Source organism: Trachypithecus francoisi, unplaced genomic scaffold (genome assembly GCF_009764315.1).
Source record: "Trachypithecus francoisi isolate TF-2019V2 unplaced genomic scaffold, Tfra_2.0 Lachesis_group8, whole genome shotgun sequence".
Taxonomy (NCBI): domain Eukaryota; kingdom Metazoa; phylum Chordata; class Mammalia; order Primates; family Cercopithecidae; genus Trachypithecus; species Trachypithecus francoisi.
Genome location: NW_022681473.1, coordinates 12208228 through 12234438, shown reverse-complemented (window position 1 = coordinate 12234438; position 26211 = coordinate 12208228). Strand labels below are relative to the sequence as shown.

The 26211-nt window shown below is 55.8% G+C and overlaps 1 protein-coding gene across 5 annotated transcripts in view; it reads left to right on the top strand.

Moving 5' to 3' along the window:
• The first annotated feature begins 1011 nt into the window (after positions 1-1011).
• The window catches only part of DAGLA (diacylglycerol lipase alpha), a 68236-nt gene continuing 43036 nt past the window's right edge, over positions 1012-26211 (top strand). For 3 of the 5 annotated variants that reach the window (XM_033204850.1, XM_033204853.1, XM_033204856.1), the window contains exon 1: positions 1012-1151. The gene's annotated coding sequence lies outside the window, so the exon portion shown is untranslated. Of the gene's footprint in view, positions 1152-5090; positions 5209-26211 lie in introns of those variants that run through there. The other 2 variants (XM_033204855.1, XM_033204852.1) reach the window with 1 other exon arrangement.

Below are 26211 nucleotides of genomic sequence, written 5' to 3'. Positions count from 1 at the left end.
CAGACCGAGACTTCTGCTCAACCCGGGTGCCCCCCACACCTCCTTGTTCACCTATGGCTCCCACTTGTACTGAACTGCGCGATCACTGTGATTTTGGGGATGGCAACAGGGCCTAGGAAACATTTAGAGGCACTTCTCTTGCCTGAAAGAAACACGTTCTTCCCCTTTTTGTCTCTGATGAATCTTTACTGGATCTTTGGGACCCAGCTGAGTCATCCCGACCTGCAGATTGGACTCCCAGCCCCAGGCTTAAATTCCCTTCCAAGGGCTCTGTCTGTCCTCTCCGCTTAGCTCCTATGTTAAAACCCCCTCCATCTGCGTCTCCTCCCCAGCAGAATGAGCTCCTTGAAGTCAGGGCCCGCCTTCTGCTCCTCTCTGTCCTCCACTCCCCCAGCTCAGCACAGCGCTCCCAGGGAGGTGTAAGCGACTTACGGTGAATGAATGGGCGTGAAGGGGAACAGGAGGGGCGGTTTTCTTCATTTACCAGAAATTCAAAATTGACCAAGCAAGCCCCTTTGGAGGCCAGGCACGAGGCTGGGCACTGGGAACGGAGGTGGGGGGTGGGAGTTGGAGGGTGGTAGGGAGGAGGGGGGTACCCAGACGCAAAAGATGTGCTCCAACTTCTCAAGCAGAGTTCAGTCACCCCGCGGAGGTGGGACCCGTCTTTCTCCTCCCCACAAATGAACCAGCTCTCCAGTGATCATACTTGCTTTTTTCCCTCTCCCACGCTAAGACTGGTCACGAGGGGCCTAAAGGAGGGGCAGGCACCCAGGCGGTTCCCTTCCCCCGACGCAGCGCGGCCAGTCCAGCCCCTCCCGGCCGCCCACTGGGCCCCCGCCGTGGCCTGAGCCGGGCGCCCACCGCCCCCACGCGCAGGGCCGGCGCCCGCGGAAGGCTTGGCTCGCTCGGGCCTCGACGCCTCTCCCCTCCCTGGCGCTAGGGGGCGCTGCGGCCCCACGACCGTCGCCATGGTCACCGCTGGCGGCGGAGAGGGGTTTACGTAAAGGACGCAGCGTCCCCCGGGGGGCGGAGGCGGACTTCGCGCCGGCGCCGGCGCCCTGCGGAAGCGGCGTTAGTGAATCGGGGCCTTGGGGAGCCCAGGATGGAGGTGGCGGTCGCGGCGGCGGGCCGAGCCCTGCGGCAGGCGGGAGGTAAGGGGGGCCTCCGGCGCGGCGGGCCGGTCCCGGGCGCGGGCGTGGTGCGAGCGGCGCGGCGGGCTGGGCAGTGTCCAGGGCGCGCGGTGGCCGGCCCGACGGGTCGGCGGGCGGAGTTGCAGCTGCCACACGCGCCCGTGGCAGGTGTGAGGTCTGTGGATCCCCTGGCACCGGCGTGGGGATGGTGACACGCGTGGCACGGGCGTGGGCAACGTGGGTCCGGCACAGGCAGCAGCGTGGTTTTCCTGGCACGGGTCTCAGAAGACTCGCCTCCACCTTGGTGCAGTGGTGGCCTCCCAGGTATGAGGTAGTGCAGCTGTCTGCACAGGTAGGTGATGGGCACGGTCCTCGGACTGGTTCTGGGGTAGGTGGCCAGCTCGTGCTGGCATGGTGGTGCCGCTGGCATGGGTGTGAGGAAGTGCTGCCATTGCTTGGGTGTTGGGATGGTTCTGGCCTTGGGCTTGACATGGTCTGGGGTGATAGCACTGCGGGCTTGAAGAATTGGTGTCCTCAGCATGGCTAGAGTTCCTGGCGTGACTGTGAGAAAGGGCCTTGGCACGGTGTGGTGCAGGGGGCTACCTGGCACTGCCGTGGGAGGAGGCCGTGGCCCTCCCATCCTGATGAATGGGAAGGGTAAATGCCCATCCTTCCCCACGGGCGATGAAGGGGACACTGCCTCTGTCATGGGGGTCCAGTTTTAATGCCTGTTGGGTACACTGGACTGAGGAGGGCAGAAGTCTGGGAGAAGGTTAGTGTCCTTTATAATGGGCATAAACAGGAGATGTCAGGAGAAGCTTCTACCACAAGGGCCCTGATAGTAACCCAGACGGAGACCTTCCAGGCACTACCGTTGTCCTGGGCTTGCTATTCATCTAGCTTTGGGGACGAAGGGAGGGGTGGATGATTTTCAGTGGTGATCAGTGTCCCAGAATATGTCCTGAGAAACAAGCAGGGCCGAGAGGTATCCTGGGTTAGCGGGTCAGGGAGTGGTACAACGCACCATCTGTCTGTGGTCACCGGGCGCTGCCTTCTTCTTGGGTTGATGGGTTCACTCCAGGGTATCTGGAAGTTGACTCTCTTCTTTGATGCTTGGGAGCCTTTGGGTCCAGAGGATTGGATTGATTGGGGGATGCTTGAAAGATGATTCTACAGCCACTGGGAATCTGCTGGGGCCACTGGGACTCCCACCCCCAGGCTTAAATTCCTTTCCAAGGGCTCTGTCTGTCCTCTCTGCTTAGCTCCTATGTTAAAACCCCTTCCATCTGCGCTGAGATTGTGTCTGCTCTCACCAGTCCTTTGGGAAGCTTTGGGTGAAGGTCTCACTCAGCATCACCTAGTGCCTTACTTTTCAGAGAAGCAATTTCCAGCTCCCCCTAGAGAAGTCTTACAGTGTAGGGGAAATCTTCAGTTCTTCGTGGATCTCTTGGGGGAGTGGGATCAGTGGTAGAAGAATAACAGGGTTGAGCTTGTGCTGGAGAAGGCACTTATGCATCCAAAAAGATGATGTGAGGATTTTGGAGACTAGGGTGGCAGGTGGTTGTGGTTGCCAAATTGCCAAGGTGGGTGCTTGGAGATGCTGATGAGTTCCCTATAACTGGAGCACTGTCCAATGCCTTTGGTGGCAGATCACTTTAATTCCAGTGTTGACTGTGTGAACTTCAGCAGGTGACTTCACCAATCAGGGCATGTCACATGGTGGTCTGGTAGTAAAGAATGAAAGGAAATGGTGCACGTGGAAACCCTTTGCAAACAGCGAAAGACTGTACAAAGGTCAGAGAGTCTCATCAAGTAAAGAGACCAGGGCTGGAGGCAGGAGCCATAGGAAATGGTGGTGCGGGATGTGATTGGGAGGAAGGGAGCTGGAAGGTTGAGGGCCTGTCATAGGGAATTAGAGGCCCTGAGCGCACATGCTCCTGGTGGGGGCAAGTGGGATCTGTTGACACGATGAGTCAGCTGCTGAGCTGGAACCAGGCCCCCGGTCTCCTGAGGACGGTCCTGAGCATGGCCCCGGCAGCTGTGAAGTCCTGCAGGAGTGGCCCAAGCAGGAGGAAGCACTTTGCTTGGGTGGCAAACGTGCCTCATTGCCAGGGTAGGTCTGGGAGGTGTCTGTGGCTGACAGATCTAGGGTACCTGTGTGGGAGGAAGACTTGGGAAGTGTGTTTTCTCTTGAGAATTTCCTTTGGCTCTGGGTTCTGAGAACGGGGTGGGGAGCAGTCACATCAGCGTCTTTTGGGCTGTGGCCTAAGGAAATGAAGTGGGTCAGATCATGCACAGATTGATGCGGCTCAGGTCTGGATGGTCCTGCGGGAGGTTGAGGCTGGATAGCAGGGGGATCAGGGGGTGTGGAGGATGCCCTCACACATGGGGGGAAAGGAAAGGGGGCTACGGGCACCTCTGAGGGCAGACAGGTGTGGCACCTCTCCCGATGTGGCCCCACTTCTGGCTGAAGTGCCTTCCCAGGTGGGGAGGATCAGGGTGGCTGCACATTGCTTTCCTCTCTGCCACCAGGAGCCTAATTCCTGACAACAAGCTGCAGAGCCTGAGTTGCAGACCCTGCCCCGTGGCACTGGAAGGCCTGTTTTTCTCTAACCCAGGGCGTTTCTCCAGCATTCCCTGCAGGTGTCTGCCTTAGCCAGCAACCCGTTTCGCAGGCTTTTGCCCTGTGCCCAGGCTGCAGTGTCAAGCCATATGGGTAGAAGGAGGACATGGCCCTGCCAGACCCAGGGTTGTGAGCTGACTTTTCCATGCTATAGACTCGCCGTGTCCTCATAGCTGCCACCCAGACACTGTCCAGCATTGCAGGTGCTTCCCTGGTCGTTCCCATGTTGGTCTGAGGGGTGTCCATGGCCCGTCTCACCCGCTCCCTGCAGTGCCTTCATACCTCCCCTGAGGAGTTGCTGGGCACTTCAGCTCGTGTCTGGAAAGCTCTCTTAAGTGCCGAGTCCATTAAGAAGGAAGCCTCCAGCCACCCTGTTGTGAATATTCAGTATTCAAGTCCCCTCAGCTCACCCTCCACACCTCCGCCTGTTTGTTCTGATTTGTGGTTCAGCCTTATGGTTTGGGGCTCCAGGAGCCCTTTTCAGCCACCCTTTGCCATCTGCTTGGGATGTTGGGACTGCACAGCAGAGCTGGGTGGCAGGCAGGGCAGATCTGAAGACACTGAGAGGAGGAGTTGGCCTCTGTTCCCCAAAAGGAGAGCTGAGCTTTCTTTCCAGTCCTGGGGTTTTTGGGGCAGCAGGGAGCCCAGCCAGGTTAGCACCCTTGTCATTGTGCACAGATGCTGATTTCGAGTAACTTCCAGCTGAGGCAGGGGGCCAGTCACTTAGGAGTGGACCTCGAGGGCAAGCAGCTCCCTGGAGCTGTAATATTTCAACCCTGGTCCCCAGTCATATTCCCATTTTCCTTGTCCATGTTTCTCTAAAAGTTGCTTTACTCAGCTCCTGGCAATTCCTCAGCTGCTCCATAAATCACAGTGCCTGGCTCTGCTTTAGGGGTGCCAGGGAGCCAGGCATCTGTGGCCAGAGGATGCTGGACCAGAGCTGACAGCAGCGGGCCAGAAGGCTGCAGTCGAAGGCACAGCTTGTCGCTAGAAGCCACTCGTCCCCCAGTCCCTCTCCTTGAGACAAGAGGGGAACCCTAGTGTTTAATCTACCTGTTGGCCCATCACTCTGTGATTTCAATTTCTCACTGGAATAACTTTACATTACACTCCAGCGGACTGGGCAAGTAGCGCTGGGGGAAATATCAATGAGCATGTGGTCAGAGGAAGATAAATCTTTTAGAACCGCTAAGCCCAGGACACTGCAGGATGCAGTTACCTCCCCAGCGGGCAGGACTGAAAATGGTTTATTTTGATTTTCTTTTTTTGTTTCTGACACTGACTTGGGCTGGGCGTGGTCTTTCTGGGTTGGATGGGAAGCGTGAGTGTGGGTGTGGATGTGGGTTGTGTATGTGGGCAGGAAAGACCCAGGAAACTGCCTTATCTGTGAGGACCTCTTTGCTACTGAGGAAGGAGTCCAGGGAGATGCCATGGAGGGGATCAGTGTGACCACGGGTAAGGGTGTTGTTTTCATGGGGCGTTTGGCAGGAACACCCAAGTCCTGTAGTTGGGGATGGGGCTGTTATCACCGCGGGGCTGCCCGGGGAGTGCACGTGTGTAAAGCGGCTTGTGCCCGTAAGTGTTTCTGTGGGAAGTGAGGGCGGAGGGGGTGTGGAGCGCCTGGTGGTGTGGGAGCACGCGGACTCCCGTGTCTGGCTGGCCTGGCGTTGGTGGGTGTGTGGAGCCGGGAGTTGCCGGGCTTTTCACAGCAGGAGGGAACAGTGGAGGAGGCTGCCTTCAGGCTGTGGGAGGGCGGAGGGTGGGTTTCATACCTCATGTTATGACTGTTAACATGAGGAGCCGAGTGCTTTCTCAGTATTCCTTAGAAGGAAGCCAGGCTGCAGGCGGGGCTCTCACACCCTTCTGTGCGCTACCTGTGGGTGTCTCACACGCCTGCTTCCATGCTCCTCCTTGAGCTACCTGGAAGTCAGCTGGGGACAGTCCCCTCCCCCCCATGACAGAAGATAGCATTGTAGCCCATGGGTGGTTATGACTTCAGACTCTGGAACCTCACGGACCCGGATTGGATGCTGGCACACCTCAGTTTCCTAATCTGTAAGATGGGGACAGTTAAACCTCTGAGGGCCGAATGGCAAGAATTCTCCCGGGTAGTGCCTGGCGCATAGAGAGATCATGATGAAAACACGCACTGAGAAAATATTTTTGCTCTTGTGGCCGGAATCCTTTCCATAGAAAAGTGGTTATGTCGTGATCTGCATATATTAGCAGCAGGGAAGATGTAATGAGTCTCATTATTTGATAAGAAGTTAGCTTCCCACATCCTTGGGATAGACAGAATCTTGCATATCCGTTAACAGTGTCATCAGCAAGAGTGTATCTTAGCCTTGAGGAATGTTTCCATTTGGACATAGTCGATAGTTGTTTCTTGAGCACCAGGTGTGAGTTGGGGGTTAGTGAGGGCATACAGATGAGGTGGGCATACCAGACAGAGCCTATAAGGTGTAGATTCTGACCTCAAGTTGCTTAAAATCTGTTGAGAAGATATAATTAATTTTTAGAAATGAGTGATGCCAGAGGTCAAAGGAGGAAGAGTGACTCCAGCCAGGGAGGTCGGGGAGACTTGGGTGGCCACGGCCTTTTTATGTGGGCCATGGGGACCAGTGGGAATGAACAAAGGAAGGTAGTTGTAGAGGAACTGGCAGCAACGAGGGTGGGTTGAGGGGGGTGACTGGTGGCTGGGAGGGGGAACTGCTGCCTGTTTGCTGTCTGGCTCGAGTGTAGGGTGCATACACCAGAAGTGGTGAAAGCTAAGGTTGGAAAAATGAGCTGGAGCTGGGTCCCCAGGAGCCACGACGGCAGGGCTGAAGGTTTAGTCTCCAATCTGTGAACACATGGGCATTCACTGAAATGTTCTGAGCAAGGGTTTGGGGCCTGGTGCCACCCCCCAGGAAGAGTGGTGTGGCAGCAGATGCTAGGGTACTGAGGGACAGGAGTAGGGGGTGCCCAGGTGCAGAGCGCTTGAACCAGGGCAGTGGCCACTCTGCAGGGGCAAGGGGAGAGACAAAGCCTGGTTGATTGTGGAAGGGAGACAGAAGCCATGAGATTGGTCAGCTTGGTCACTAGGAGGGGAAGGGGTGGGAAGTGGGGCCGGAAAGCTGAGCAGGGCCTCGGAATTGCCACCTGGAATGTGTTGCCCACACTTGACTTTGACTTTCAGCGGGTCTGACTTCCGTCAGTGCCGGGCGGGAGCGTGAACGGCAGGCTTTCAGGGCTGCCCTCGAGGCCGCTCCCATCCCCGAAGACCCACTGAGGGGGTTCGAGTGTTTACAGCACTTATTTCCAGGCATTTGATCATTTTCTCACCAAATTACCCCTTGAAATTTCGCCTGCCTGAGTTCAGCCCAGGAGGTTACTATTCTGGGAAGTTTCATCAAAACCCTTTCAGCGTTTGGGAGTTCTCTGAGCCTGGGGGAGGATGGAGGAGAACAGGGCTTGCCCTCACCTGTGTTTGGGGGCTGCTTCTGCGAACCAGTCCTATACCTGGAGACGGTCCTGGCCAGGGAGCCTACAGCTCTGGGGTCAAGGTCGGGACGGTGGCCCTCCACTGTGTGAGGTGAGACAGGATGCTGCCTTGAATTCATCCCGAATGGGCCCCTCGTCATTGTCTCTCCTGGAGCCATTTAATTAATTGATGATTGATGTTCCTGGACTTCCTTGAGGTTAATCTATTATTGATGTCCCTTCGTTTATATAACACACCCTGCACCACCCAGCCCCTGGCTGCTCCTGATGGGCAGGCCACACAGTGGAGTGGGCTCCCTGGGGCCGCACCTCTGTCTCCTGGGGACAGGGCCCTGCACTTAGCTTTCTCAAAGCCTTTCAGGTTTGAGGTCAGGGAGGGCACCAGGGCATGTCTCCAGGAGGCTTTGCTCAGCCACAAAATAATAATAACAATAACTTCCATTTTCTCAGTGTGGAGGAACTGAACCCAGGAGAGTGTAGAGAGGATGGTTGTCATTTATTCTTTGCAACAGCAACCCCCTGTACGCTCCCATCCCTCCAACCTCTGTCTTACAGGAGGCTTAGGGAGCTTGCATCACCTGCTCAGGGACACTCAGCGGGGCAGGGAGCCAGGGTTTGAACCCAGGATGGCTTCTTTTCGGTGTCCCTGTCCACACCCCACCTCTCTCTCTCCCTCAGGTCCCACACAAGCCCACCTCCTCCATGAGGCCTTTCTCCGTGCTCCACTGACTCTAGCACTCTGTTTTTTTGAGACAGAGTTTCGCTCTGTGGCTCAGACTGGAGTGCAGTGGTGTGATCTCAGCTCACTGCAACTTCTGCCTCCTGGTTCAAGCGATTCTCGTGCCTCAACCTCCCAAGTAGCTAGGATTACAGGCACCCGCCACCACGTCCGACTACTTTTTATTTTAGTACAGACGGGGTTTCACCATGTTGGCCAGGTTGGTCTTGAACTCCTGACCTCAGGTGATCCACCTGCCTTGGCGACCCAAAGTGTTGGGCTTACAGGCGTGAGCCACTGCGCCCGGCCAAACAAAGGCATCTTCTAGCACTGTCTTATCTGGATAGTGCTGGCACCCCTCAGAGAGAGCATGTGTGTTCCCCTCACTGATTTGTGTCCTCAATGAAGCATAATGATCATGGTGAAATAACATTTAGGGAGCAAGGTGCCAGGCACCAAGCTCAGCACTTTTTGTACCTTCTCTCATTTGATCCTCATGACCATAACAAGGAACATGGGACTGCTGGGCCTGGAGTGTTCCTGGCTCTGCTGGGCAGCTGTGAACAAGTCACTTTTCTTTTGTTAGCCTCGGTTGCTCTGTCTGTATAATAGCAGCAATATTTATCCTGTCTCCCTCACTGTTCAAAGGCAACACTGGATGAGAAAGGCCTTTGGGAAAGACATTGTACTAACAAAGGATTAGGATTGCTCGTATATGAGATTCAAGAGCTGGCATGAAGGCTGAGAATATTTAAGGCTGGGCACATAGACCCAAGCCAAGGCATCTGTACCCACCCTCAGAGCCACCCCGGCCCAGCAGATGAATTCCACAGCTTGCCAGCTGCCAAGAACTTGCTTGAGGAACCTGTGTGGCCAGGAGAGGGGCGGGGGATCCTTAGAGTGGCTGCCAGGCCCTGGTCTGCTGTCCTGGCTGGGTGAGCAGTGCCTGGGTCTTTGGAGGCGGTCCCTCCCACTCTGGGCGCCTGGGTTGTGTGGAAGTGCAGGGGGCCCGCGGGGGGTTCTGGGCCCTACTTCCTCTCCCATCTCCCACATGCAGCCTAACTAGGTCAGTTCAGGCTGGGTGTGGGGAGGAAGGAGGATAGCTCGCCAGGCAGCCGCCCAGACCTCCCCTCACCCCTCAACACATGCGGAAAGCCTTGTGAAGAGGTGAGCCCTGCGTCTGTTCCGGAAAGCGGTGGGGCCACCAGCCTCACAGTGGCAAGGCTCCCGGGGCGCTGGCTGGGAATCCTCTGCTTTCTCATCAGCCTTACTCGGAGCGCATTTCAGTGCTGGGCTGGGGCTGGGGAAGATGACACGTGCTGCCAGGGCCTGAAGAAAAAGGCAGAGCCCTTGGACTTGTGGGTGGGGGCAAGGCATGCCTGCCATCGTTCACTGGAAATTGTGGCCAGGCTACCGTTAGGGGATTGTTTTGTTTCACTTCCCAAGTTTCCGCTTTCTTCAGGCCAGGATTACATCAGGCTCCCCTGGCACGCCCTTTCGCCAACTCCTACTTCATCCAAGCTCCTCCACTGCCCTGGGACAGCTGCCCCGCTGCAGTTTTGGGGCAGGCTGCAGAATCACTGGGCAGCCCTAGGCCCAGTGGCTGAGGGGACTGTCCTGGCCTTTTCAGCCTCAGCTGCAGGGGCTGGGAACTCCTCGTGCCCTGCCTCCCAGTTAGCACCTGCCCACTTCACCCACTTGAGTCTGCCTGGTCTCCAAGATTATCCACTTCTGATTCATTCTCTCTCCCTCTTTAGATTCCACATAGCATAGGCCTTCAGACATGGGCTTTAGCATAAAGACAGAGCTTTATTTAAGACCGCTACTACTTGTGCAAGTCACTTGACCTGTTTGAGCCTCAGTTCCTCTTTTTTTTTTTTTTTTTTTTTGAAGACGGAGTCTCACTCTGTCACCCAGGCTGGAGTGCAGTGGTGCGATCTCGGCTCACTGTAAGCTCCACCTTCCGGGTTCACGACATTCTCCTGCCTCAGCCTCCCCAGTAGCTGGGACTACAGGCACCTGCCACCAGGCCTGGCTAATTTTTTGTATTTTTAGTAGAGATGGGGTTTCGCCGTGTTAGCCAGGACAGTCTTGATCTCCTGACCTCGTGATCTGCCCACCTCGGCCTCCCAAAGTGCTGAGATTACAGGCGTGAGCCATCGTGCCTGGCCTCCTCATCTCCTAAATGGGGCCTCTAATGGAACATGGCGTGTTAGGATCAAATGAGATGATGTAGGAAGTTCCGCCCAATGCCAAGAACATCGTAAGTACTCAGGAAATGTTAACTGCTATTATTAATGACCACAATTACTTCTCATAATTGTTCTCCATCAGCCCAAGCATGTGCTATGTCTGATGGGACCCTCCCTTTCCTGATGCTGAGGCTCCCCTGCAGCACTCCTGTGTTGGAGCTGGCCTCTTGGGCTTTGCTCCCCACAAGCAGCTGGGCCACTTCTCAAAGCTGGCAGTATCCTGCCACCCGTCCGGTATCTCACCCTGCTCCTGGCCTGACCCTCTATGAGAACTGGCCATCCCAACCCCACAGTCCCTGGTTCCTTTTGGTTCCTCTATTTTGGTTTCCTTCCTTTGGCACCTCTTCTTTTTTCTTTTCTTTTTTTTTTTTGAGATGGAGTCTTGCTCTGTTGGCCAGGCTGGAGTGCTGTGGTGCGATCTCAGCACACTGCAACCTCTGCTGCCCAGGTTCAAGCGATTCTCGTGCCTCAGCCTCCCAAGTAGCTGGGATTACAGGTGCCTGCCACCGTGCCCGGCTAAGTTTTGTATTTTTAGTAGAGACGGGGTTTCACCATCTTGGCCAGGCTGGTCTTGAACTCCTGACCTGGTGATCCACCCACCTCAGCCTCCCAAAGTGCTGGGATTACAGACATGAGCCACTGTGCCCAGCCTCTTTTGGTACCTCTTCTATCCACTGCCTTTTCTTTAACTTTTCCTTTCTGAGGCCCTTGGGGGAAGCCAGTTTCTTCCTCAGACTCTCTGAGTCTCACCGTACAAAACCCCTCAGCTTCTCCAGCTGCCCTCCTAAGAGTTGGGGGGTCATGACTTAGTTGGCCTCACAGAATTGCATGCCATCCTCTCTGGTCTGGGCAGCCTCTCCAGGGCAATGGGAGCCCAGCCCACTGGGTCTGCAGAGCACCAGCTGAGGCCTGAGCTTCCAGGCACCACAAACTCTCCTGGGCTGCAAGGCCAGAATCAGCCCCAGTGCATCCCCAGGGCCAGAACACCAGCCGTACCGAAGTCTCTTTCCCCCTAGGAACTTAAGGAATTTTTCTTAAGAGTTTGTTTCAGTTTCATACCTTTGAAAAGAACTTGGTTCTCCTTTGACACCTTCACTGGGACTGAGGCCAGACCGTGGAGCAGAGAATAGTTTTGCCACGTGTAATCTGCCATCTACCCATTTATTCGAGGACATTTATTGAGCACCTACTTGCTAAGCCTTGTGCCTGGAGCTGGGAATAATAAGATAAATGGTATCACTTCGTCCTAAGGGAGTTCCTGGGTTGGCATAAGCAGACACTATCACTCTACCAGCTGCCACAATGGCAAACGTGATGTGGAGAGTCCTCTCTGCTACACAGTGCCTTATGTGTAGGCACACATTTAATGCCATGAACAGCGATGGTTTCCATTTTCTAGACACTCACCCCCTCTGGGCTCTGGGCTCAGGACAGTCCCATGGCACCCATGGAGAAAGCACTCATTTCACAGCAGGGCTTCAGGTCTAGGACCTCAGCTTCCTTGGGGAATTGAAGGACTCTGTTAGAGGCTGCGTGTTTGTAGCTGGGACTCAGGTCCCACCTGTCTGGCCCCTGCTCTCAGGGTGTGGTGTTCTCATTCTCCTCACCTGGCATGGGGTTTGGGGGATCCTGTGAACCACGGGAGGAACAGCCTCCCACAAAAGGAAGGCCCCCTCTGGCTGTCCTCTTGCTGTGAAGACCATGCCCCGCTCCCAGGAAGCCCTCGCCGCTCCCCGTGTGTAGACCCATCCGTGGCTTGCACCACCTTTTTACTCCCGCTGCCCAACCCGACCTTCACCGACCCTGTACCTCGCCGGCTGCGGCAGGCGGCTTTCAGGCTCGCACAGCATGGCTCCTCTCACCCCCATGCCCCTGCCAGTGCCATTCCAGATTGTTCTCCTTGCTGCCTGCCTGCTATACTATGCAGTTTAGAACACCGCCTAATGGAGGGCTCAGGGCACCTGAGCAGCTGCCTTCTCCATTTCTTGGCACCTTTAACCCCCTCCGTTCCCCAGGTGAACCCTATTCAGCAGGCTTCCGGCAGCAGTAACGAAGCTGGGCGCCCAGCCCACCAGCTGCTCGGTACTTTATAAAAGTTTAACCTTAATGGTGTAATGAACTCCCATCATAAAGCAGCTGGGGCAGTGCATCCTGGGATGTATAAATTATAGGAGCCCTCTGAAATTGTAATTGGAAATGGCAGCAACCAGAAGGTTGAAAGAGGCTGGTCTCATTGGGCCGAGCCCAGCTATTCTCTGTCTCCTTTCAAAAGGCACACAAAACTGAGTCTGGCTGTGAAGAAAGAGTATCCTCAGCCCAAATCGAGCTCCTAGTTCTTCTGCCCCGGTTCCCACTTCCTGCCTCCAACTGTGTCTGCAGAGCCTGCAGGATTTGGAGGTGGGGCCCCCCCAACCTGGCCCTGCACTCTGATTCTGTGCCTGCAGACAGAGTGGGCTGAGAGGGAGCGAACACAGGCACAGGGGCAGGCTCCACCATGCTCCAGGGAGTGCTTTGGAGCAGTTGATTTGACCTCATTGAGTCTCCATAAAGTGGAGTGAACCCACCTTGGAGTGCTGGTGGTGATTGAATGGGAAACCACAGGGGGTGTTGGGATGTAGGGTTGAGAGCTCAGGCCAGACGGTCTGGCTTCCTGTTGCAGCTCCTGCTGGGGGTGGTTGAGTCCTTAACCAGGTCCTTTCACCTCTCAGCTGCAGGTTCCACCTGTAAAATCAGGGAATAATTGGCCTCTGAGGATTGTTAGGAGGTGACATGAGATGATGCTGGCTTGTGACAGACTCAGCATCGTGCTTCTTTGATGGGCACACAGATCACTGGGGAACTTACTAACGCAGATTCCAGTTCAGGCTGCTGGGCCCAGATGCGCATTGCTAACAACTCCCAGTAATGCTGCTGCTGCAGGCCTGGGACCAGGTTAGAAATGCAGCACCTCAGCACCCCTTCACCACCACCCTCCTCCACATCAGAATCGCTGGGAGGGGGCCTGCAGCCAGCTCTGGAAGTTCTGCTTATGCACACTTGAGCAGTCCTGGCCAGGGCTCATCCTTCAGAGCAGAGTTTCTGAGTGCAGGTGGGTTAACTCCAGCCTCAGAGTCTCCTGGGGTTGGCCATGGTAGAACTTGGAACCTATAAATATAGGTTCCTGAGCCCTGCCTAGGCTTACTGATTCAGAATTGCTGGGCAGGGCCTGGGAGTCTGCATAAGTTTGAGAGTCACTGGGGACCACTTACTGCCTGAGAGATGGGAGGAAGGGCAGAATCCCCGCTCCCCCACTTTATGCGTAAACCTTTGCCCCTGCCAGGGGGAGAAGGAACACCAGGCTGGGGTCAGGAGTTCCAGGTTCCTGCAGGATCCTGCCACCAAAGCCCAGGACCCCAGAGCCACTCTGCCTGGGGGCCAGCTGTGGGGTTTTCTCACACTGAGAAGAGGGAGACAACCTAACATCCCCCAGTAGGGAGTTGGTTGAATGAACTTCCGTCCGTCATGTATGTGGACTACTCCATGGTAATGAGGAGAGACGGCGATAGGAAAATGTTTCAGGAGAAGTGCTCACCTTTTAGTTCAGCAGAAAAAAGTAGGTGCCAAATGGTCCCACAATTAGATAGAGAAAAAAAAAAAAAAAAGACTAGAAGGTTGTTAATAGTTGATAGTTTTCCTAGAGGGGTCATGGGTGATTTCTATTTTCTTCTTTTTGGTTTGTTTGTTTTTTTTTTGAGATCGACTTCACTCTGTTGCCCAGGCTGGAGTGTAGTGGTGTGGTCTGCCTCCCCAGTTCAAGCCATTCTCCTGCCTCAGCCTCCCAAGTATCTGGGATTACAGGCACCCGCCACCACATCTGGCTAATTTTTGTATTTTTAGTAGAGATGGGGTTTCACCATGTTGGCCAGGCTGGTCTCAAGCTCATGGATCTCAGGTGATCCAGCCTCCCAAAGTGCTGGGATTACAGGTGTGAGCCACTGCGCCCAGCCAGTTTCTATTTTCTATAGAGAACGTATATTTTTGTAATAAGAAAAAGATAAGTCTTTTTCTTATGCATAAGTCAGCATGTCTGGTCTGGGGTCCCCGGTCACAGCGCACCTACCCTGCCTAAGATGAGGCCTCCTTCAGCCAGGGGCAGCCCAGACTCCCCACTGGGGTGACTTTCACCATCGCCTCCCTCACTTCCGGGATGTGGCTGATGACCCCCAGGGCTTCACGCCACTTCTCCTGCTTTCTTACTTCCTTTCTGCTTTGAGTCTTCCCTGACGATGGCCAGCACTCCTTCCGTTTCACATAAGAGGAGACGGCGGGGCGGGGACCGCTGAGAGGTGGGAAGCCCCCCGCTTGCAAACTCTGAGGCCAAGTTTAGTTTGGCATCACCCAGGCGACTAAATCTCAATTCCAGAGTCTAGGCACATAGGATATGCTCGCAGAGTAATGGCTGCATGAATGAGGCTGGGAAGGCAGCCAAGGATGGGGCAGAGGCCTGAAGCTGTGTGATCTTGGCACATCAGTATTCCTCTGTGAGCTTAGGGTCCTCATTTGTAGGGTTCGGGGAATCTGGGAGGGTTGGCATCTAAGTTCCCTGGGCCCCTCCAGCTCTGAACTTCTGGGGACTGTCACATGGTTCCAGTCCTGCTTCCTTGCCTGTTTTTTTCTAAGCAATTTGTGCTGCCCAAAAAGACCTCACCTGCGTGTTCCAGCTGCCCAGTGAGTTTGCGCGTAAATGGCTGCTCAGGGCAGGGCTCTCCAGGCAAGGGCCTGAGCAAGGCCACTGCTGTCCCCACAGCCAGGCTTCCATGCCATGGCAGGAGGAAGGGAGACCAGTGCTGGGGCACAAGAGCAATCCACCACCCATAGCAGAGGGCCGGGGTGCCTGTGTGTGCTTGGACCTGATACCCGCCTCGCGTGCACCCTTTGTGCCTCTGTGCTGGCTGCCTGTTGGTTATCAGGTGTCTGCCTTTCATCCTCTCCTGGCCAAAGCAGCCTTTATTCAAGTGCCCCCCGCCAGGCTTTGTGACTGATACCCCATTTCCGGCAGCCCTGAGTCTGTGGCCCTTTGAGCTGCTGTTTTGCATTGAGTGGCTCCGTGGGGAGGAAGGGTGGGAGAAATCCATTCAAGTCATTTGTTTTAAAGACATTGAAGTAAACCCATGGGATTCATGCGGTCACATGTTTTCAGTCTTCTTTCAAAGTAATAGATGGGTTTCTGGATCGCTCGCATTACCCATTTCCCTGCCTGGGAAGAGCAAGAGGCCTGGTCTTCAGGAAGAACCATGGAGAGGGGAAGCCTGGAAGATAAAAGCTGGAGGCCTGGTGAAACCCGAACATGTGCATGTCTCCCCGCCAGTGGAGGGGCTCTGCCTGGGGAACACCAAGCACCTGTGTTCTGGTGATGCCAGGAAGCAGCCCCACGGGCCCTCTCTGTGTACTCTCAAGTGTGTTTTTCCTGGCCCAGGGAGCCTGCAGAAACTACATCTGCCAGCAACCAAGAGGCAGGGTTGGGAGCTAAAGTGGTGCCCAGCCTCTCTGCTGGCTGGAATCCGGCCCTGCACAAGGTATATCTGCCCACAGGCTCTGGGGAACGAGGTGGGAGGAGGGTGAAGAGGAGGGTAGCTAACTTTGCTTTCCCTGCTCTTTCTGTTCAACCATCAGGCACCTCCAGGAAGCTTTCTCTGTCTGCCTGGGGCTGAGCAGTGGTCCAGGCATCAGTATCAGAGCTCTGTGCTCACTGACCTGCCCCGGTTTCCTTGTTATTCTGCACTGTGAGCTCCTTGAGAATGGGACTTGGCATCCTCCAGTTCATGTCCCCAGAAGCTCCTGCCTAAGGGCCTGCTGAGTCCAACCCACCCGCACTTCCCAGTGGGGAGGAGCAGTGGGAGCTTCTCATCTGGGAGCTTCCAGGTCCTAGGTCTGCTCTCTGGCCCTGGTCTGAGCCTCCCACCCCCCTCCAGCCAACCGGTCTGGCGGGTTTGTGGGGACCTGGCCACAGGCGCTTCTCCAGGGACAGGATGTCCTGCTGTGAGGAGGCTTTGTGCCTGGCTTTCTGTTCTTCTCAGCTCCTCTTTGCTCCTCCTCTCTCTCTCCTCCCAGGGAGGGTACTGACTCCTGGCCTAAGTTTGCTCTCCATCCTGCCTTTTTGGGGTCCAGGGCAGCATATAGTCGGGGTGCTGGGCTCAGGCAGAGCAGTGGCCTTGCCTGGAAGGAGGGCAGGGGCAGGGCCCTTCAGGAATGAGGTAGGGTGTGCATCCCCATGCACCCCAGTGAGACCCTGGAAAGCCAGATACCCAGAGTGTGGGTGGCAGGCTCCAGGCCAGAGCCCAGGGGCTGTGGTGAGCGTTCTACCACCTCCTCCCCTGCTGATGTTCAAGGGTGAGGGACCGGAGGCCCAAAGACGGCAGCAGCCTGCTGAGGCCTCGCTCCAGGACTCCGCCCCCACTGAGACGCCTCCCTGCCCCCACCACCAGGCTCGCTCTCAGGGAGCAGGAAATGGGAGTTGGGGAGCCCGGGTGTTCCTCTCACCCTCTGCGGGAGGGGCTGGGCACCCCGTTCAGTAGGTGTCAGCGGCACCGTCACCAGCGGTGGGCGCCAGTGCCGGGATTTCCCTGCTGACTCACCCTCGGCCTGGCTGTGCCTCAGCCTAGGCACGAGTTCTTTTTGAAGGTATCTGGATAGTGACAGCGATTCCCATGGAGTCTTGGGAGTGGGAGAGTGGGGGTGGAGGTGCCCACCACCTTGGCCGCCTGCCTTCCACTCCGGTGGACCTGAGGCCCAGCCGTCCATCAAGCACACCACCCCCACTTCCCAGCAGGGAGGAGCAGTGGGGCTGGAGCACGCCCTGAAAGATCCCTCCAGGGGCCACATGCCTCCCCTCCTCTTCCCCTGTGGGAGAGGCAGGAGAATAGGGAAGCCATTGATTCCCTCCATCTCTCCCAGAGTAAGAGGCATTTCACAGACTGGGCGACCCAGCGTTGGGGATGGGGTGGGATGGGGAGCTGTGAGAGAGGCAGGAAGTGGGGTCAGCACCTGGATCCAAGGACCCCTTGGAGAAAAGGGGAAAACTGTAGTCCCTTTCCCCAGTAAGGTTTGCATGAAGCACATCTTTGGGCCCTCCCAGCCCCCTTGGCAGCGAGCAGGCAGCGGCAGGCGCTGTCAGTGGGGCGGAGGTGTTGCAATTACGGTGTGTAGGGGGCTGGGGGAGGACTGAGCAGACAGAAATGTGGAGTGTACGGCTTGCGAGCTGGCCTGTGGGGGCGGTGGCAGCAGAGCCGCAGGGTGGGATGGGAGGTGTGGATCTGGGTGGTTCGCCCCAAGACCCTCACCTTCCTATTGCCAAGGGGAAAGAGGCCACCCCTGACCTCCCTGGGATGGCATAGCAGGGGATGGTAGCCTCTGGGGACTGGTTTGCCAGGGCTAAGGGCACAGGGTGACATTCAGGACCCTGGCATGGTTCGGTCTTGGCAGGCAGACTTCTCAGCCCCCTACCTGCTCACCTGGCCAGTGAGAAATGAAGCAGTTTCTGTGCTCCAGTGCCATGGACAGCTCCAGTGACTCTGATGAGGCTGTCAGCTGGGCTAATTCCTTTGTGGGTAGCCCCAGAGTAGGGTGGCCCTGGACAGGAATGTGGTTAATAGGCCCAGCCCTGCCCAGCCTCCTGAGCTTGGCCCGCTGCTGTGGTCAGGAGCATAGAAGCTGGGCCAGGGCAAGGGAGGCCTGGCCTAAACTGAGATGGGCCCTCCAGGCAAGGCCAGCATTACCTCAGTCCTTGGAAATGCGTCGCTCTGCTTGGGGGAATGGCTTAGCCCCTAGGTGGTGCCAAGGACAGGAGGACAGCGGCCATTCCTGCGCAGGAGCGCACCAAGGCCCCCGGAGCCTGGGCTGTGGGGCAGGGTTCCAAGTTCTGCTCTAAGCCTGCTGCTGACCTCGGTGTGGCCTGGGGCAGCTGTCTACATCCTTCCTCATCTTCCTCTTTCAAATGAGCATTTATGACTCAGTGGCTCAGAGCCTCCTTCCCACTCGGATATTCTCCTGTTTTTTTTTTTTTTTTTTTTAAGAGACAGGGTCTTGCTCTGTCACCCATCCTGGAGTGCTGTGGTGCAATCATAGCTCACTGCACTCACTGCAGCCTCGAATTCCTGGGCTCAAGTGATCCTCCCATCTCAGCCTCCCAAGTAGTTGGGACTACAGGCATGCCCTGCCATGCCCAGCTAATTTCCTCCCATCATGGCCCTGGGTAGCCAGGTGTGTCTGCAGTGAGGAGCAGTGCCAGGGCCCCTTCTTGGACCCTCCATTTCCTCCTCCCCTGGGAGTCATGGGGCGAAGTGAGATAATGACTGGAAGTTCCCAGTACCAGGTCTTTTGGCAGCTAGTCAGGCTCTCAGTGAGCAATGGCTGGTACTACTGCCCTTATCACCTTTATATTTACATTGTCATCAGTCTTATTGTGGAGTTGCGTTCTCAGAGCCTGTTGGGGGCTCCCTGGAAAAGGCAGTGTGACTCGTGTCCTGGGCTGGCATCCTGGCCCCCAGTCTGCTCAAGAATCAGAAGGTCAGACTGGGCTAGCCAGAGGGTCAGGGCAGGCAGGTAGGGTCCCTGACATCTCTCCTGTGGGGCCTCTGCAGCTTGGCTGAGCTGCCGGCTCCCATCTGCAGAAGGGCGGCCCAGCTCTCTGCAAGTTGGCTGGGAGACCTCAGAATGAGGAGCGCATGTTCTCCAAACATCTTGCTCACAGCAGATGGCAGCCACAACTGCCTTTCTCTCTGCAGTTCCGGTGCACTTCCCTTTCCTTTGCTCACCCCCCTGCTAACTTTGCTTTCTGCTTTTGGAGATGGGGAGGCAGCCTGCAAGCCTCCAGAGCCACTTCTGATTGTGGGTGAAGCTTGGTGCATGTAGCAGGGACAGTTTCCAAAGGAAAGGAAACCTCGTACCCACCTGCTTCCCCGGGGCAGCTCACTCTTGCCCTGCTTCCCACATGCCATCTCTGAGTCTCTTTGGCCAAATGTGCTGGCAGCATGATCTGAGAGGAGCAAGGGAGCTGGGCCGGGGGCCTTGTCTGACATTTCTTGAGCAGCTGCTAGGCACCAGGCAGGGTGCTGGGTGCCAAGGACACAGAGATGCAGAGTGTAGCCCTACCCTCCTGGAGCTCCTAGCCCAGCCGGGAGCCCGGAATGGAGGGGACACTGATTAGGTCTGCACTTGGGGGTTGGTGGGCCCTGGCAGCTTCACAGAGGAGGTTGTGTTTAGGCTGAGCTTTGGAACACTGAGGAGTTCCCAGGGGAGCAAGATTGGAAAGGCCTTTTGGGCAAGCAGAATAGACTGTGCAAGGGCACAGAGACCTGCGGACTGCCTGCAGGCTCAACTGTGGTGTGCAGCAGAGCAGAGAAAGTGGGACATGCTGTGCACCCTCGGAAAGACAGGACCTCCTCTGGCTGCCTATGGGTGGAGGCCAATCTGAAGCCGAAGCCCTGGATGGGAGACACTGGGGGTACAGCCCTTTCTCAGCTGGGGGGAATTCTGCCCTGAATTTGGGGCTAGCAGATGCAGCAGCCCCTGCTGGTAGAATAGAACTGGACCGTCCTTCCCTCCTGGCTGGCCCTGCAGCCACTGGCCAGAAGTCTGATGTTGGCCTTACTGCCGTAGGGCTAAGGCCAGGGGGTGACAGATCAGCCAGGTGAGCATGGCTTGGGAGAGTGTGTGGGCCAGAGCGCCATGGCACTGCCTCTCCTGCTGCGACCCGCCCTGGCTCTACCCCACACCCACAGGTGGCACTAAGCTGAGCACCCACGTATCCAGACCCTCTTCTGTGCCAAATCCTCTCTCAGTGGTCCCACGTGCGCCTCATCCCATTTAACCTTCACAAAGGCCATGCGCAGTGGGCATTCCTGGCCCTGAGGTCCTTTGACTTGCTCCAAGTCACCCAGCCAAGGTGTGGCCCAGCAGCGACTCCAGGCCCAGGTCCGTCTCACCCTCTGAAGACTCATGCCTTGCCTGTTCTTCCCTGCGGCTGCCTCTGTCACCTCACAGTCAGGCCCCTCCGGGGAGTACAGTGGAGGGAATGCCGAAGCACTCATCCTGGAAGACCCTCCAAATACTGTGGGCAAAGTGCTGGGGACACCAGTGGCAGCTGTGGGCAGGGCCACCCGAATGCCACCCCATAGGGCAGCGGGCCTGCAGCATGGAGGCCCTCCGTGTTTGCTTTTCCCAGCCCTGCATTTGCTGTGCTGCTCACACCTGGCTGACTGTTTGCCCAAGGATTTCTCCCCTGGAAGGTGGGTGGGGCTGGGGAGGGTGGCAGGCAGGTGGCCAGCTGCCTCTGGGCACCCAGCTTTTCTGCAGACCCACAGTGCCTGCGAATGCCACGCCACCCTGCATCCCCAAGGCTGCCCCAGCAGTGCCTGGCCTCGCCTGCGCAGAGCATGTGACTTGGCAGCACCCGGGCCTGGCATGCCTGGCGTGCCAGGGCAGCAGCAGCAGCAGCTGGACTGTCAGTAAGGAGCTGGAGAGGGCCCCAGAGCCCTCCTGTTGGGGCACTGGTCCTGGGTCGTGGGGGTGAGGGGATGCATCAATGAGACTTTTGTATGACAGGAGGCAGAGGAGCACGTGATTGAATCGAGGAGTATTTATGGACACATCTGCGCCTTTCTTTTCTGCAGCAGCCTGTCTGCAGGCCCTCACCCTTCTTCCTAGCAAGGAGAGCCTGTCTTGATTCAACCAGTCCCTGCCCTGACCTTCTCTTCACCCTCTTTCTGATGAGTCGGCCCCAGGAACTTGAACTTGGACTTCTCTAGCCTCTGGGCCGGCCCTGGAGGCAGAAACCCTGGACCTGCCTCCCCAACACCTGCCCTCCTGAGGGTGTGGCCTCCAAGCGTCCTCTCCTGTCAGACTCAGCTCATGGTCAGTGACTCCTTGAGGCTGTAGTCGTGGTCCTTAGGCCAAGGAGAACAGATTAGATAATAAGCTGCTGATGGATCTGGCATCCTAGGGAAGAGGGAGCCCTTTCTGTCCCACAACTGGGACCCCAAAGAGGGGCTTGCATTAGCTAGGCAAGGAGCCCGGTGCCTCCCTCCCTGGAGTGCTGCACAACCCCTTCCTTCTGTTGCTGCTGTGGGGATCTGCCTAGGGAGAGCTGGCCCAGTATACCCACCTGGGACACACCCAGAGAGTGCCAGCCTGAACAGCACTGCCAATAGTCCGATCCTCAGGCCTTTCACTCTGCACCTCCCTGCTCCTCCAGCAGTAATAATGAGACCCCCTGCATGTCAGTCACATGCGGCCCCAGGCCAGGCACTTGGCCTCCTCACAGTGAGCGATGCTGGGAGGCTGGTGTTCTTGCAATCCTACTGGCAGGTGAGGAAATCTGATTTGTGTCACGCTTTCTCCAACATCGCTCAGATGTTGTTCATCCCCTTTTTCCAGGAATTGGGGCTCAAAGAGGTTGTGACTTGCCCACACCTCTTGAGTGGCCGGACCCCAGTTCCAGCCTGGATTCTCTGACACCAAGCCCCATGTGTTTCCCACTGTGCCCTGCAGTAAACAGAAGTGCTAATACAGAAGCATGTTAATACATCATTAATCCCACCTCCATCCCTCGGGCCTTTCCTCTCCCAGATGCCCTGAGCACTGCCCAGATGTGATGTCATGTGTCCCACCAAGGCCCCAGAAGAGTGGAGAGGAGGCTGGGCTCCAAGGGGCCATGGGGACTAGGAGCCAGCCGCTCCGCTGGCTGGCTTGCCCTCTGCTCTGGGTAGGGAAGCTGCTGAGGCTTGGGCACGTCTCAGGTACTTGCTGTCTTCCTCTGGTCTCCTGGATTATACGAACCTGGAGGAGGAAAGAAGCCGGGCTTCGATGAGACCCCATGTGGTGGGGATGTGTGCATGCAGGAGCCCAAGGCTCTGCTTAAAGGAAAGGAGTATTGCTGAGGCTTTTTCTGGTGCTTTCCTCTAAGGAGCCCGCAGTATATCTTGTTTGTTCTCACATTCGAGGGAAGCTGGCAAAGGGCAGTTCTGTGTCACAGGGAAGGGGGCAGATGAGGACCCTGAGAACCTGCCCTTTACCAAGTCTCATCCCCGAGCCTGCTGAGGTCACACAGCAGCAGTCAGTGGGGAGTTAGGTTTTCTTGTTTTGTTTTTAGAGACAGAGTTTTGCTCTGTCACCCAGGCTTCAATGTAGTTGTGCGATCACAGCTCACTGCAGCCTGGAACTCCCCAGCTCAGATGATCCTCCTGCCTCAGCCTCTGAGTAGCTAGGACTACAGGCATGTGCCACCATGCCCAGATAGGTTTTTTTTTTTTTTAAATACAGGTTCCCTGTATGTTGCCCAAACTAGTCTCAAACTCCTGACCTCAAGTAATCCTCCTGCCTCAGCCTCCTGAGTAGCTGGGACTATAAGCATGCACCACCACATCTGGCTGAACTTAAAAAAAATTTTTTTGTGTGTTGAAATGGGTTCTTACTAGTTGCCCAGGCTGGTTTCAAACTCCTGGCCTCAGTGATCCTCTAGCCTCGGCCTTCCAAAACATTGGGATTATAGGTGTGAGTCACCATACCTAGCCCATGTTAGGTTCTCTCTCAGTCTGATAATTACAAGCTGGACATGTTAGGTTTTGAACTTAGTTCTGACAGATTTCAAAAGTGGGGATCGCCAAAGCGCTTGGGCCATGGTGTAGAAATTCCTGGCCTCTCTACCTCCCGGGCATTGTCAGGGTCCAGAAGAAAGTGGGTGAGAAAGATGATAGCACCTTAAGGCTCTGAGTCTTCTGTGGGATTATATTCCTGAGTCAGAGGCTGCAGACCCTTATAAATTGAGCATTGTGGGGTGGAGAGAAAAGTGGATCCTAGGGAAATTAGAGATCATCTGGTCAACCCCCTCATCTTCCAGATGAAGACACAGAGTCTCTTAGAAGAGAAGTTATTTCCCCAGGTCCTTCCCCTTCTCACTTACAGCCAGGCCATGGCTGAGGTGCCCTCCGGGCCCCCGGTTGGAAGAGGGCTTGAGTCTCCTGGCTGCATCCTGAGAACGTAGCTTTCTGTGCTCTTTCCTGGAGGTGCCCTCTCCCTCCCACAGGATGCTGTGCAGAGGTGGATGCAAGTCACACTTGCCCGGATGCACAGGGAGGTGGAGGGGAGCCAGGCTTGTCAACGCTGGGGAGCCCTCCAGTAGCAGGACCACTCACTGCATTACCACAGGCAAATCACCCCACAGCCCCTTCCTACCACAGTGGCCTCATCAGTAAAATGAAGATGCCACATTTCCTCCCTGCCTCGCCCACAGCGTGGTCGTTGGTAGCCAGTGAAGTCGCATATGTGGGCAGTTCAGGATAGGGCTTTGGATCCCAGGCATGGCCAGCAGATGGTGTGGAAAGAGGCCAGGGCTGGGAGTCAGGAGCCCTGGGTTCTGGGTGCAGCTCTGCCTTGGCTCCCATAATCTCCTATTTCTGTCCTTCTCAGGCCGTGCTCAGAAATGGTTTCTGTTTCAGGCAGCAGGGACGTGATGAGCTCCCCCAACCCGCCAAACCTTTACTCAGTGCAGGGAACCTGGCAAGGAAGAAAACAGGCGAGACCCCTCCCATGAGAAGCCACACTCTGGTGAAGGGAGCCAGACAGTAAACACATTAACCAGAATTTTAGATGGTGAGAAGTGCTGATAGGAAAACAGAGTCCTATGATGGGGGCGCTTGGGGTACCTGAGATTTGGCAGGCAGGTCCCAGGAGGGGATGTTTGAGCTAGGAGCTGAATGACAGGAGGGAGCCAGCCACGCAGAGCTCTGGGGGTGGGGGTGGGAGTGGGGTTCTGTCCAGGCTAGAGGAGGAGTGAGGACAAAGGCGTTCAGCACGCCTGGCCTTTTGTAAGAACAGAGAGAAGGCCAGGGTGCCTGGGAGGTGGGTGAGGGCAGGCAGAGGCCAGGCCACAGGGCTGGCAGGCCAGCGTGAGAGGTAGAGGGCTTTCTAAGCATGATGAATAGCGTAGAATGACTGGAAATGGTGGGTGGGTGGATGGAGGATGGAGGAATGGATGGATGGATGATGGATGGATGGATTGTAGGCGCAGCTATAGGGTGATCCCTTTTCTCCCCATCATGAGCGTCGTAGCCAACACTCCTATAACAAAAGACAGATTAACAAGAGGAAAGCATAACAAATGTGTTTATTCAAAGTTTTACGTGACATGGGAGCCTTCAGAATGAAGACCCAAAGATCCAGGGAAAACTCCATTTTTTTTTTCTTTTATTTATTTTTTATTATACTTTAAGTTCTAGGGTACATGTGCATAACGTGCAGGTTTGTTACATATGTATACTTGTGCCCTGTTGGTGTGCTGCACCCATCAACTCGTCAGCACCCATCAATTCGTCATTTATATCAGGTATAACTCCCAGTGCAATCCCTCCCCCCTCCCCCCTCCCCATGATAGGCCCGGATGTGTGATGTTCCCCTTCCGGAGTCCAAGTGATGTCATTGTTCAGTTCCCACCTATGAGTGAGAACATGCGGTGTTTGGTTTTCTGTTCTTGTGATGAAAACTCCATTTTTATGCTTAAGTTTGAGGCAGAATGGACAACCATGAAGAACTGTGATGGGACGAAAAGAGTAAGACAACATGGGAGCAGACTGAGTGGGGAAACCCAGCAAGGCCTGCTCTCAGATTCTTCTTGGCCTCTGTGTGCTGCATTCCTTCCTTCAGGGTATGGGGCAGGATTCTGAATGGGGGTCTTATGATCTCCTATCAAACAAAGTAGGTCAGAGAATTTCTTTTTTTTTTTTTTTTTTTGAGTTGGAGTCTCACTCTGTCACCCAGGCTAGAGTGCAGTGGTGCGATCTCAGCTCACAGCAACCTCCGCCTCCCGGGTTCAAGTGATTCTCCTGCCTCAGCCTCCCAAGTAGCTGGGATTACAGGCGCGTACCACCATGCCCAGCTAATTTTTTATATTTTTGTTAGAGACGGGGTTTCACCATGTTGGCCAGGCTGGTCTTGAACTCCTGACCTCAGGTGATCTGCCTGCCTCGGCCTCTCAAAGTGCTGGGATTACAGGCGTGAGCCACTGTGCCCAGCCGGAGAATTTCTTTATGGCCAAGTCTTACACAGAAAGGCAGGGAAAGGCTAATACTTTCAGGTTTTGTGGGTGGCTTTAGGGGAAAGGAGTTCTGGTTTCTATGAGCTGCTTTGGAAAGAGGAATTTTAGTTTCTATGGCTTGCCTCTGGGAAGAGTGAGGGGTGGGGAAGAGAATTCTAGTTTCTATGGTTTGTGTCAGGAGAGTGAGGGATAGAGACAGGAAGGCAGGAGAAGGTCAGAGGAAAGCTTTGCTTCTGAGGCTGTTTGTGAGTCCTTCACTTTGGGGTACCATTTTCTGAGCCCCAACACATGGTTGGAAGAGTGGGTGACTGGCATGCAGAGACCCTCCCTCCATTCCCCTCCTGTAGTAGGTTGAATTAGCTCTGAAAGCCCCTCTGCGGAGTCCTATTCATGGTCGGGGCCGGATGGCAGGAAGAGCGGGGAGCTGAATGTTCAGAAGAATGCCTCACATCCCCTCAAGCACATGTCTGGGGACCCTCAGCGGTGGGGGCCGAGCCCACTGACTGCCCCTGAGTGGGACTCCTGGACTGGTGTCCTGACCTGCTGTGCCCAGGCTCGCCTGAGCTCGGGTCTGGGCTGAGCTGAGACTGCAGGGAGGGAGGACACAGACTTCACCTGTGTTCACAGAGCCCAGGGCCGACTCCTGGAGCTGTTGCTCTGAGGTTGGGGTGGGCAGCCCCAGGCCTCCGTTCTCAAGGCGTTCTTCTGGGATCGGGTGCCCCCTCTGCCTGCCCAATTGCACGGGCCAGACAACTGTGCCAGTGTTACAGCGGGCAGTAAACATCCTTAGTACCCGCCCTGTCTGTCCCCATTTTGTCTGCTGAATCTCCATCTGGGCCACCCGCTTCTCTTCACCCTCGCACCCACCTTGGCTTGTTCCCAGGCTCAGAACCCAGGGCCTGGCCCTGCCAGCCTGCCGGCCTTGGCCTCCTCTCTGC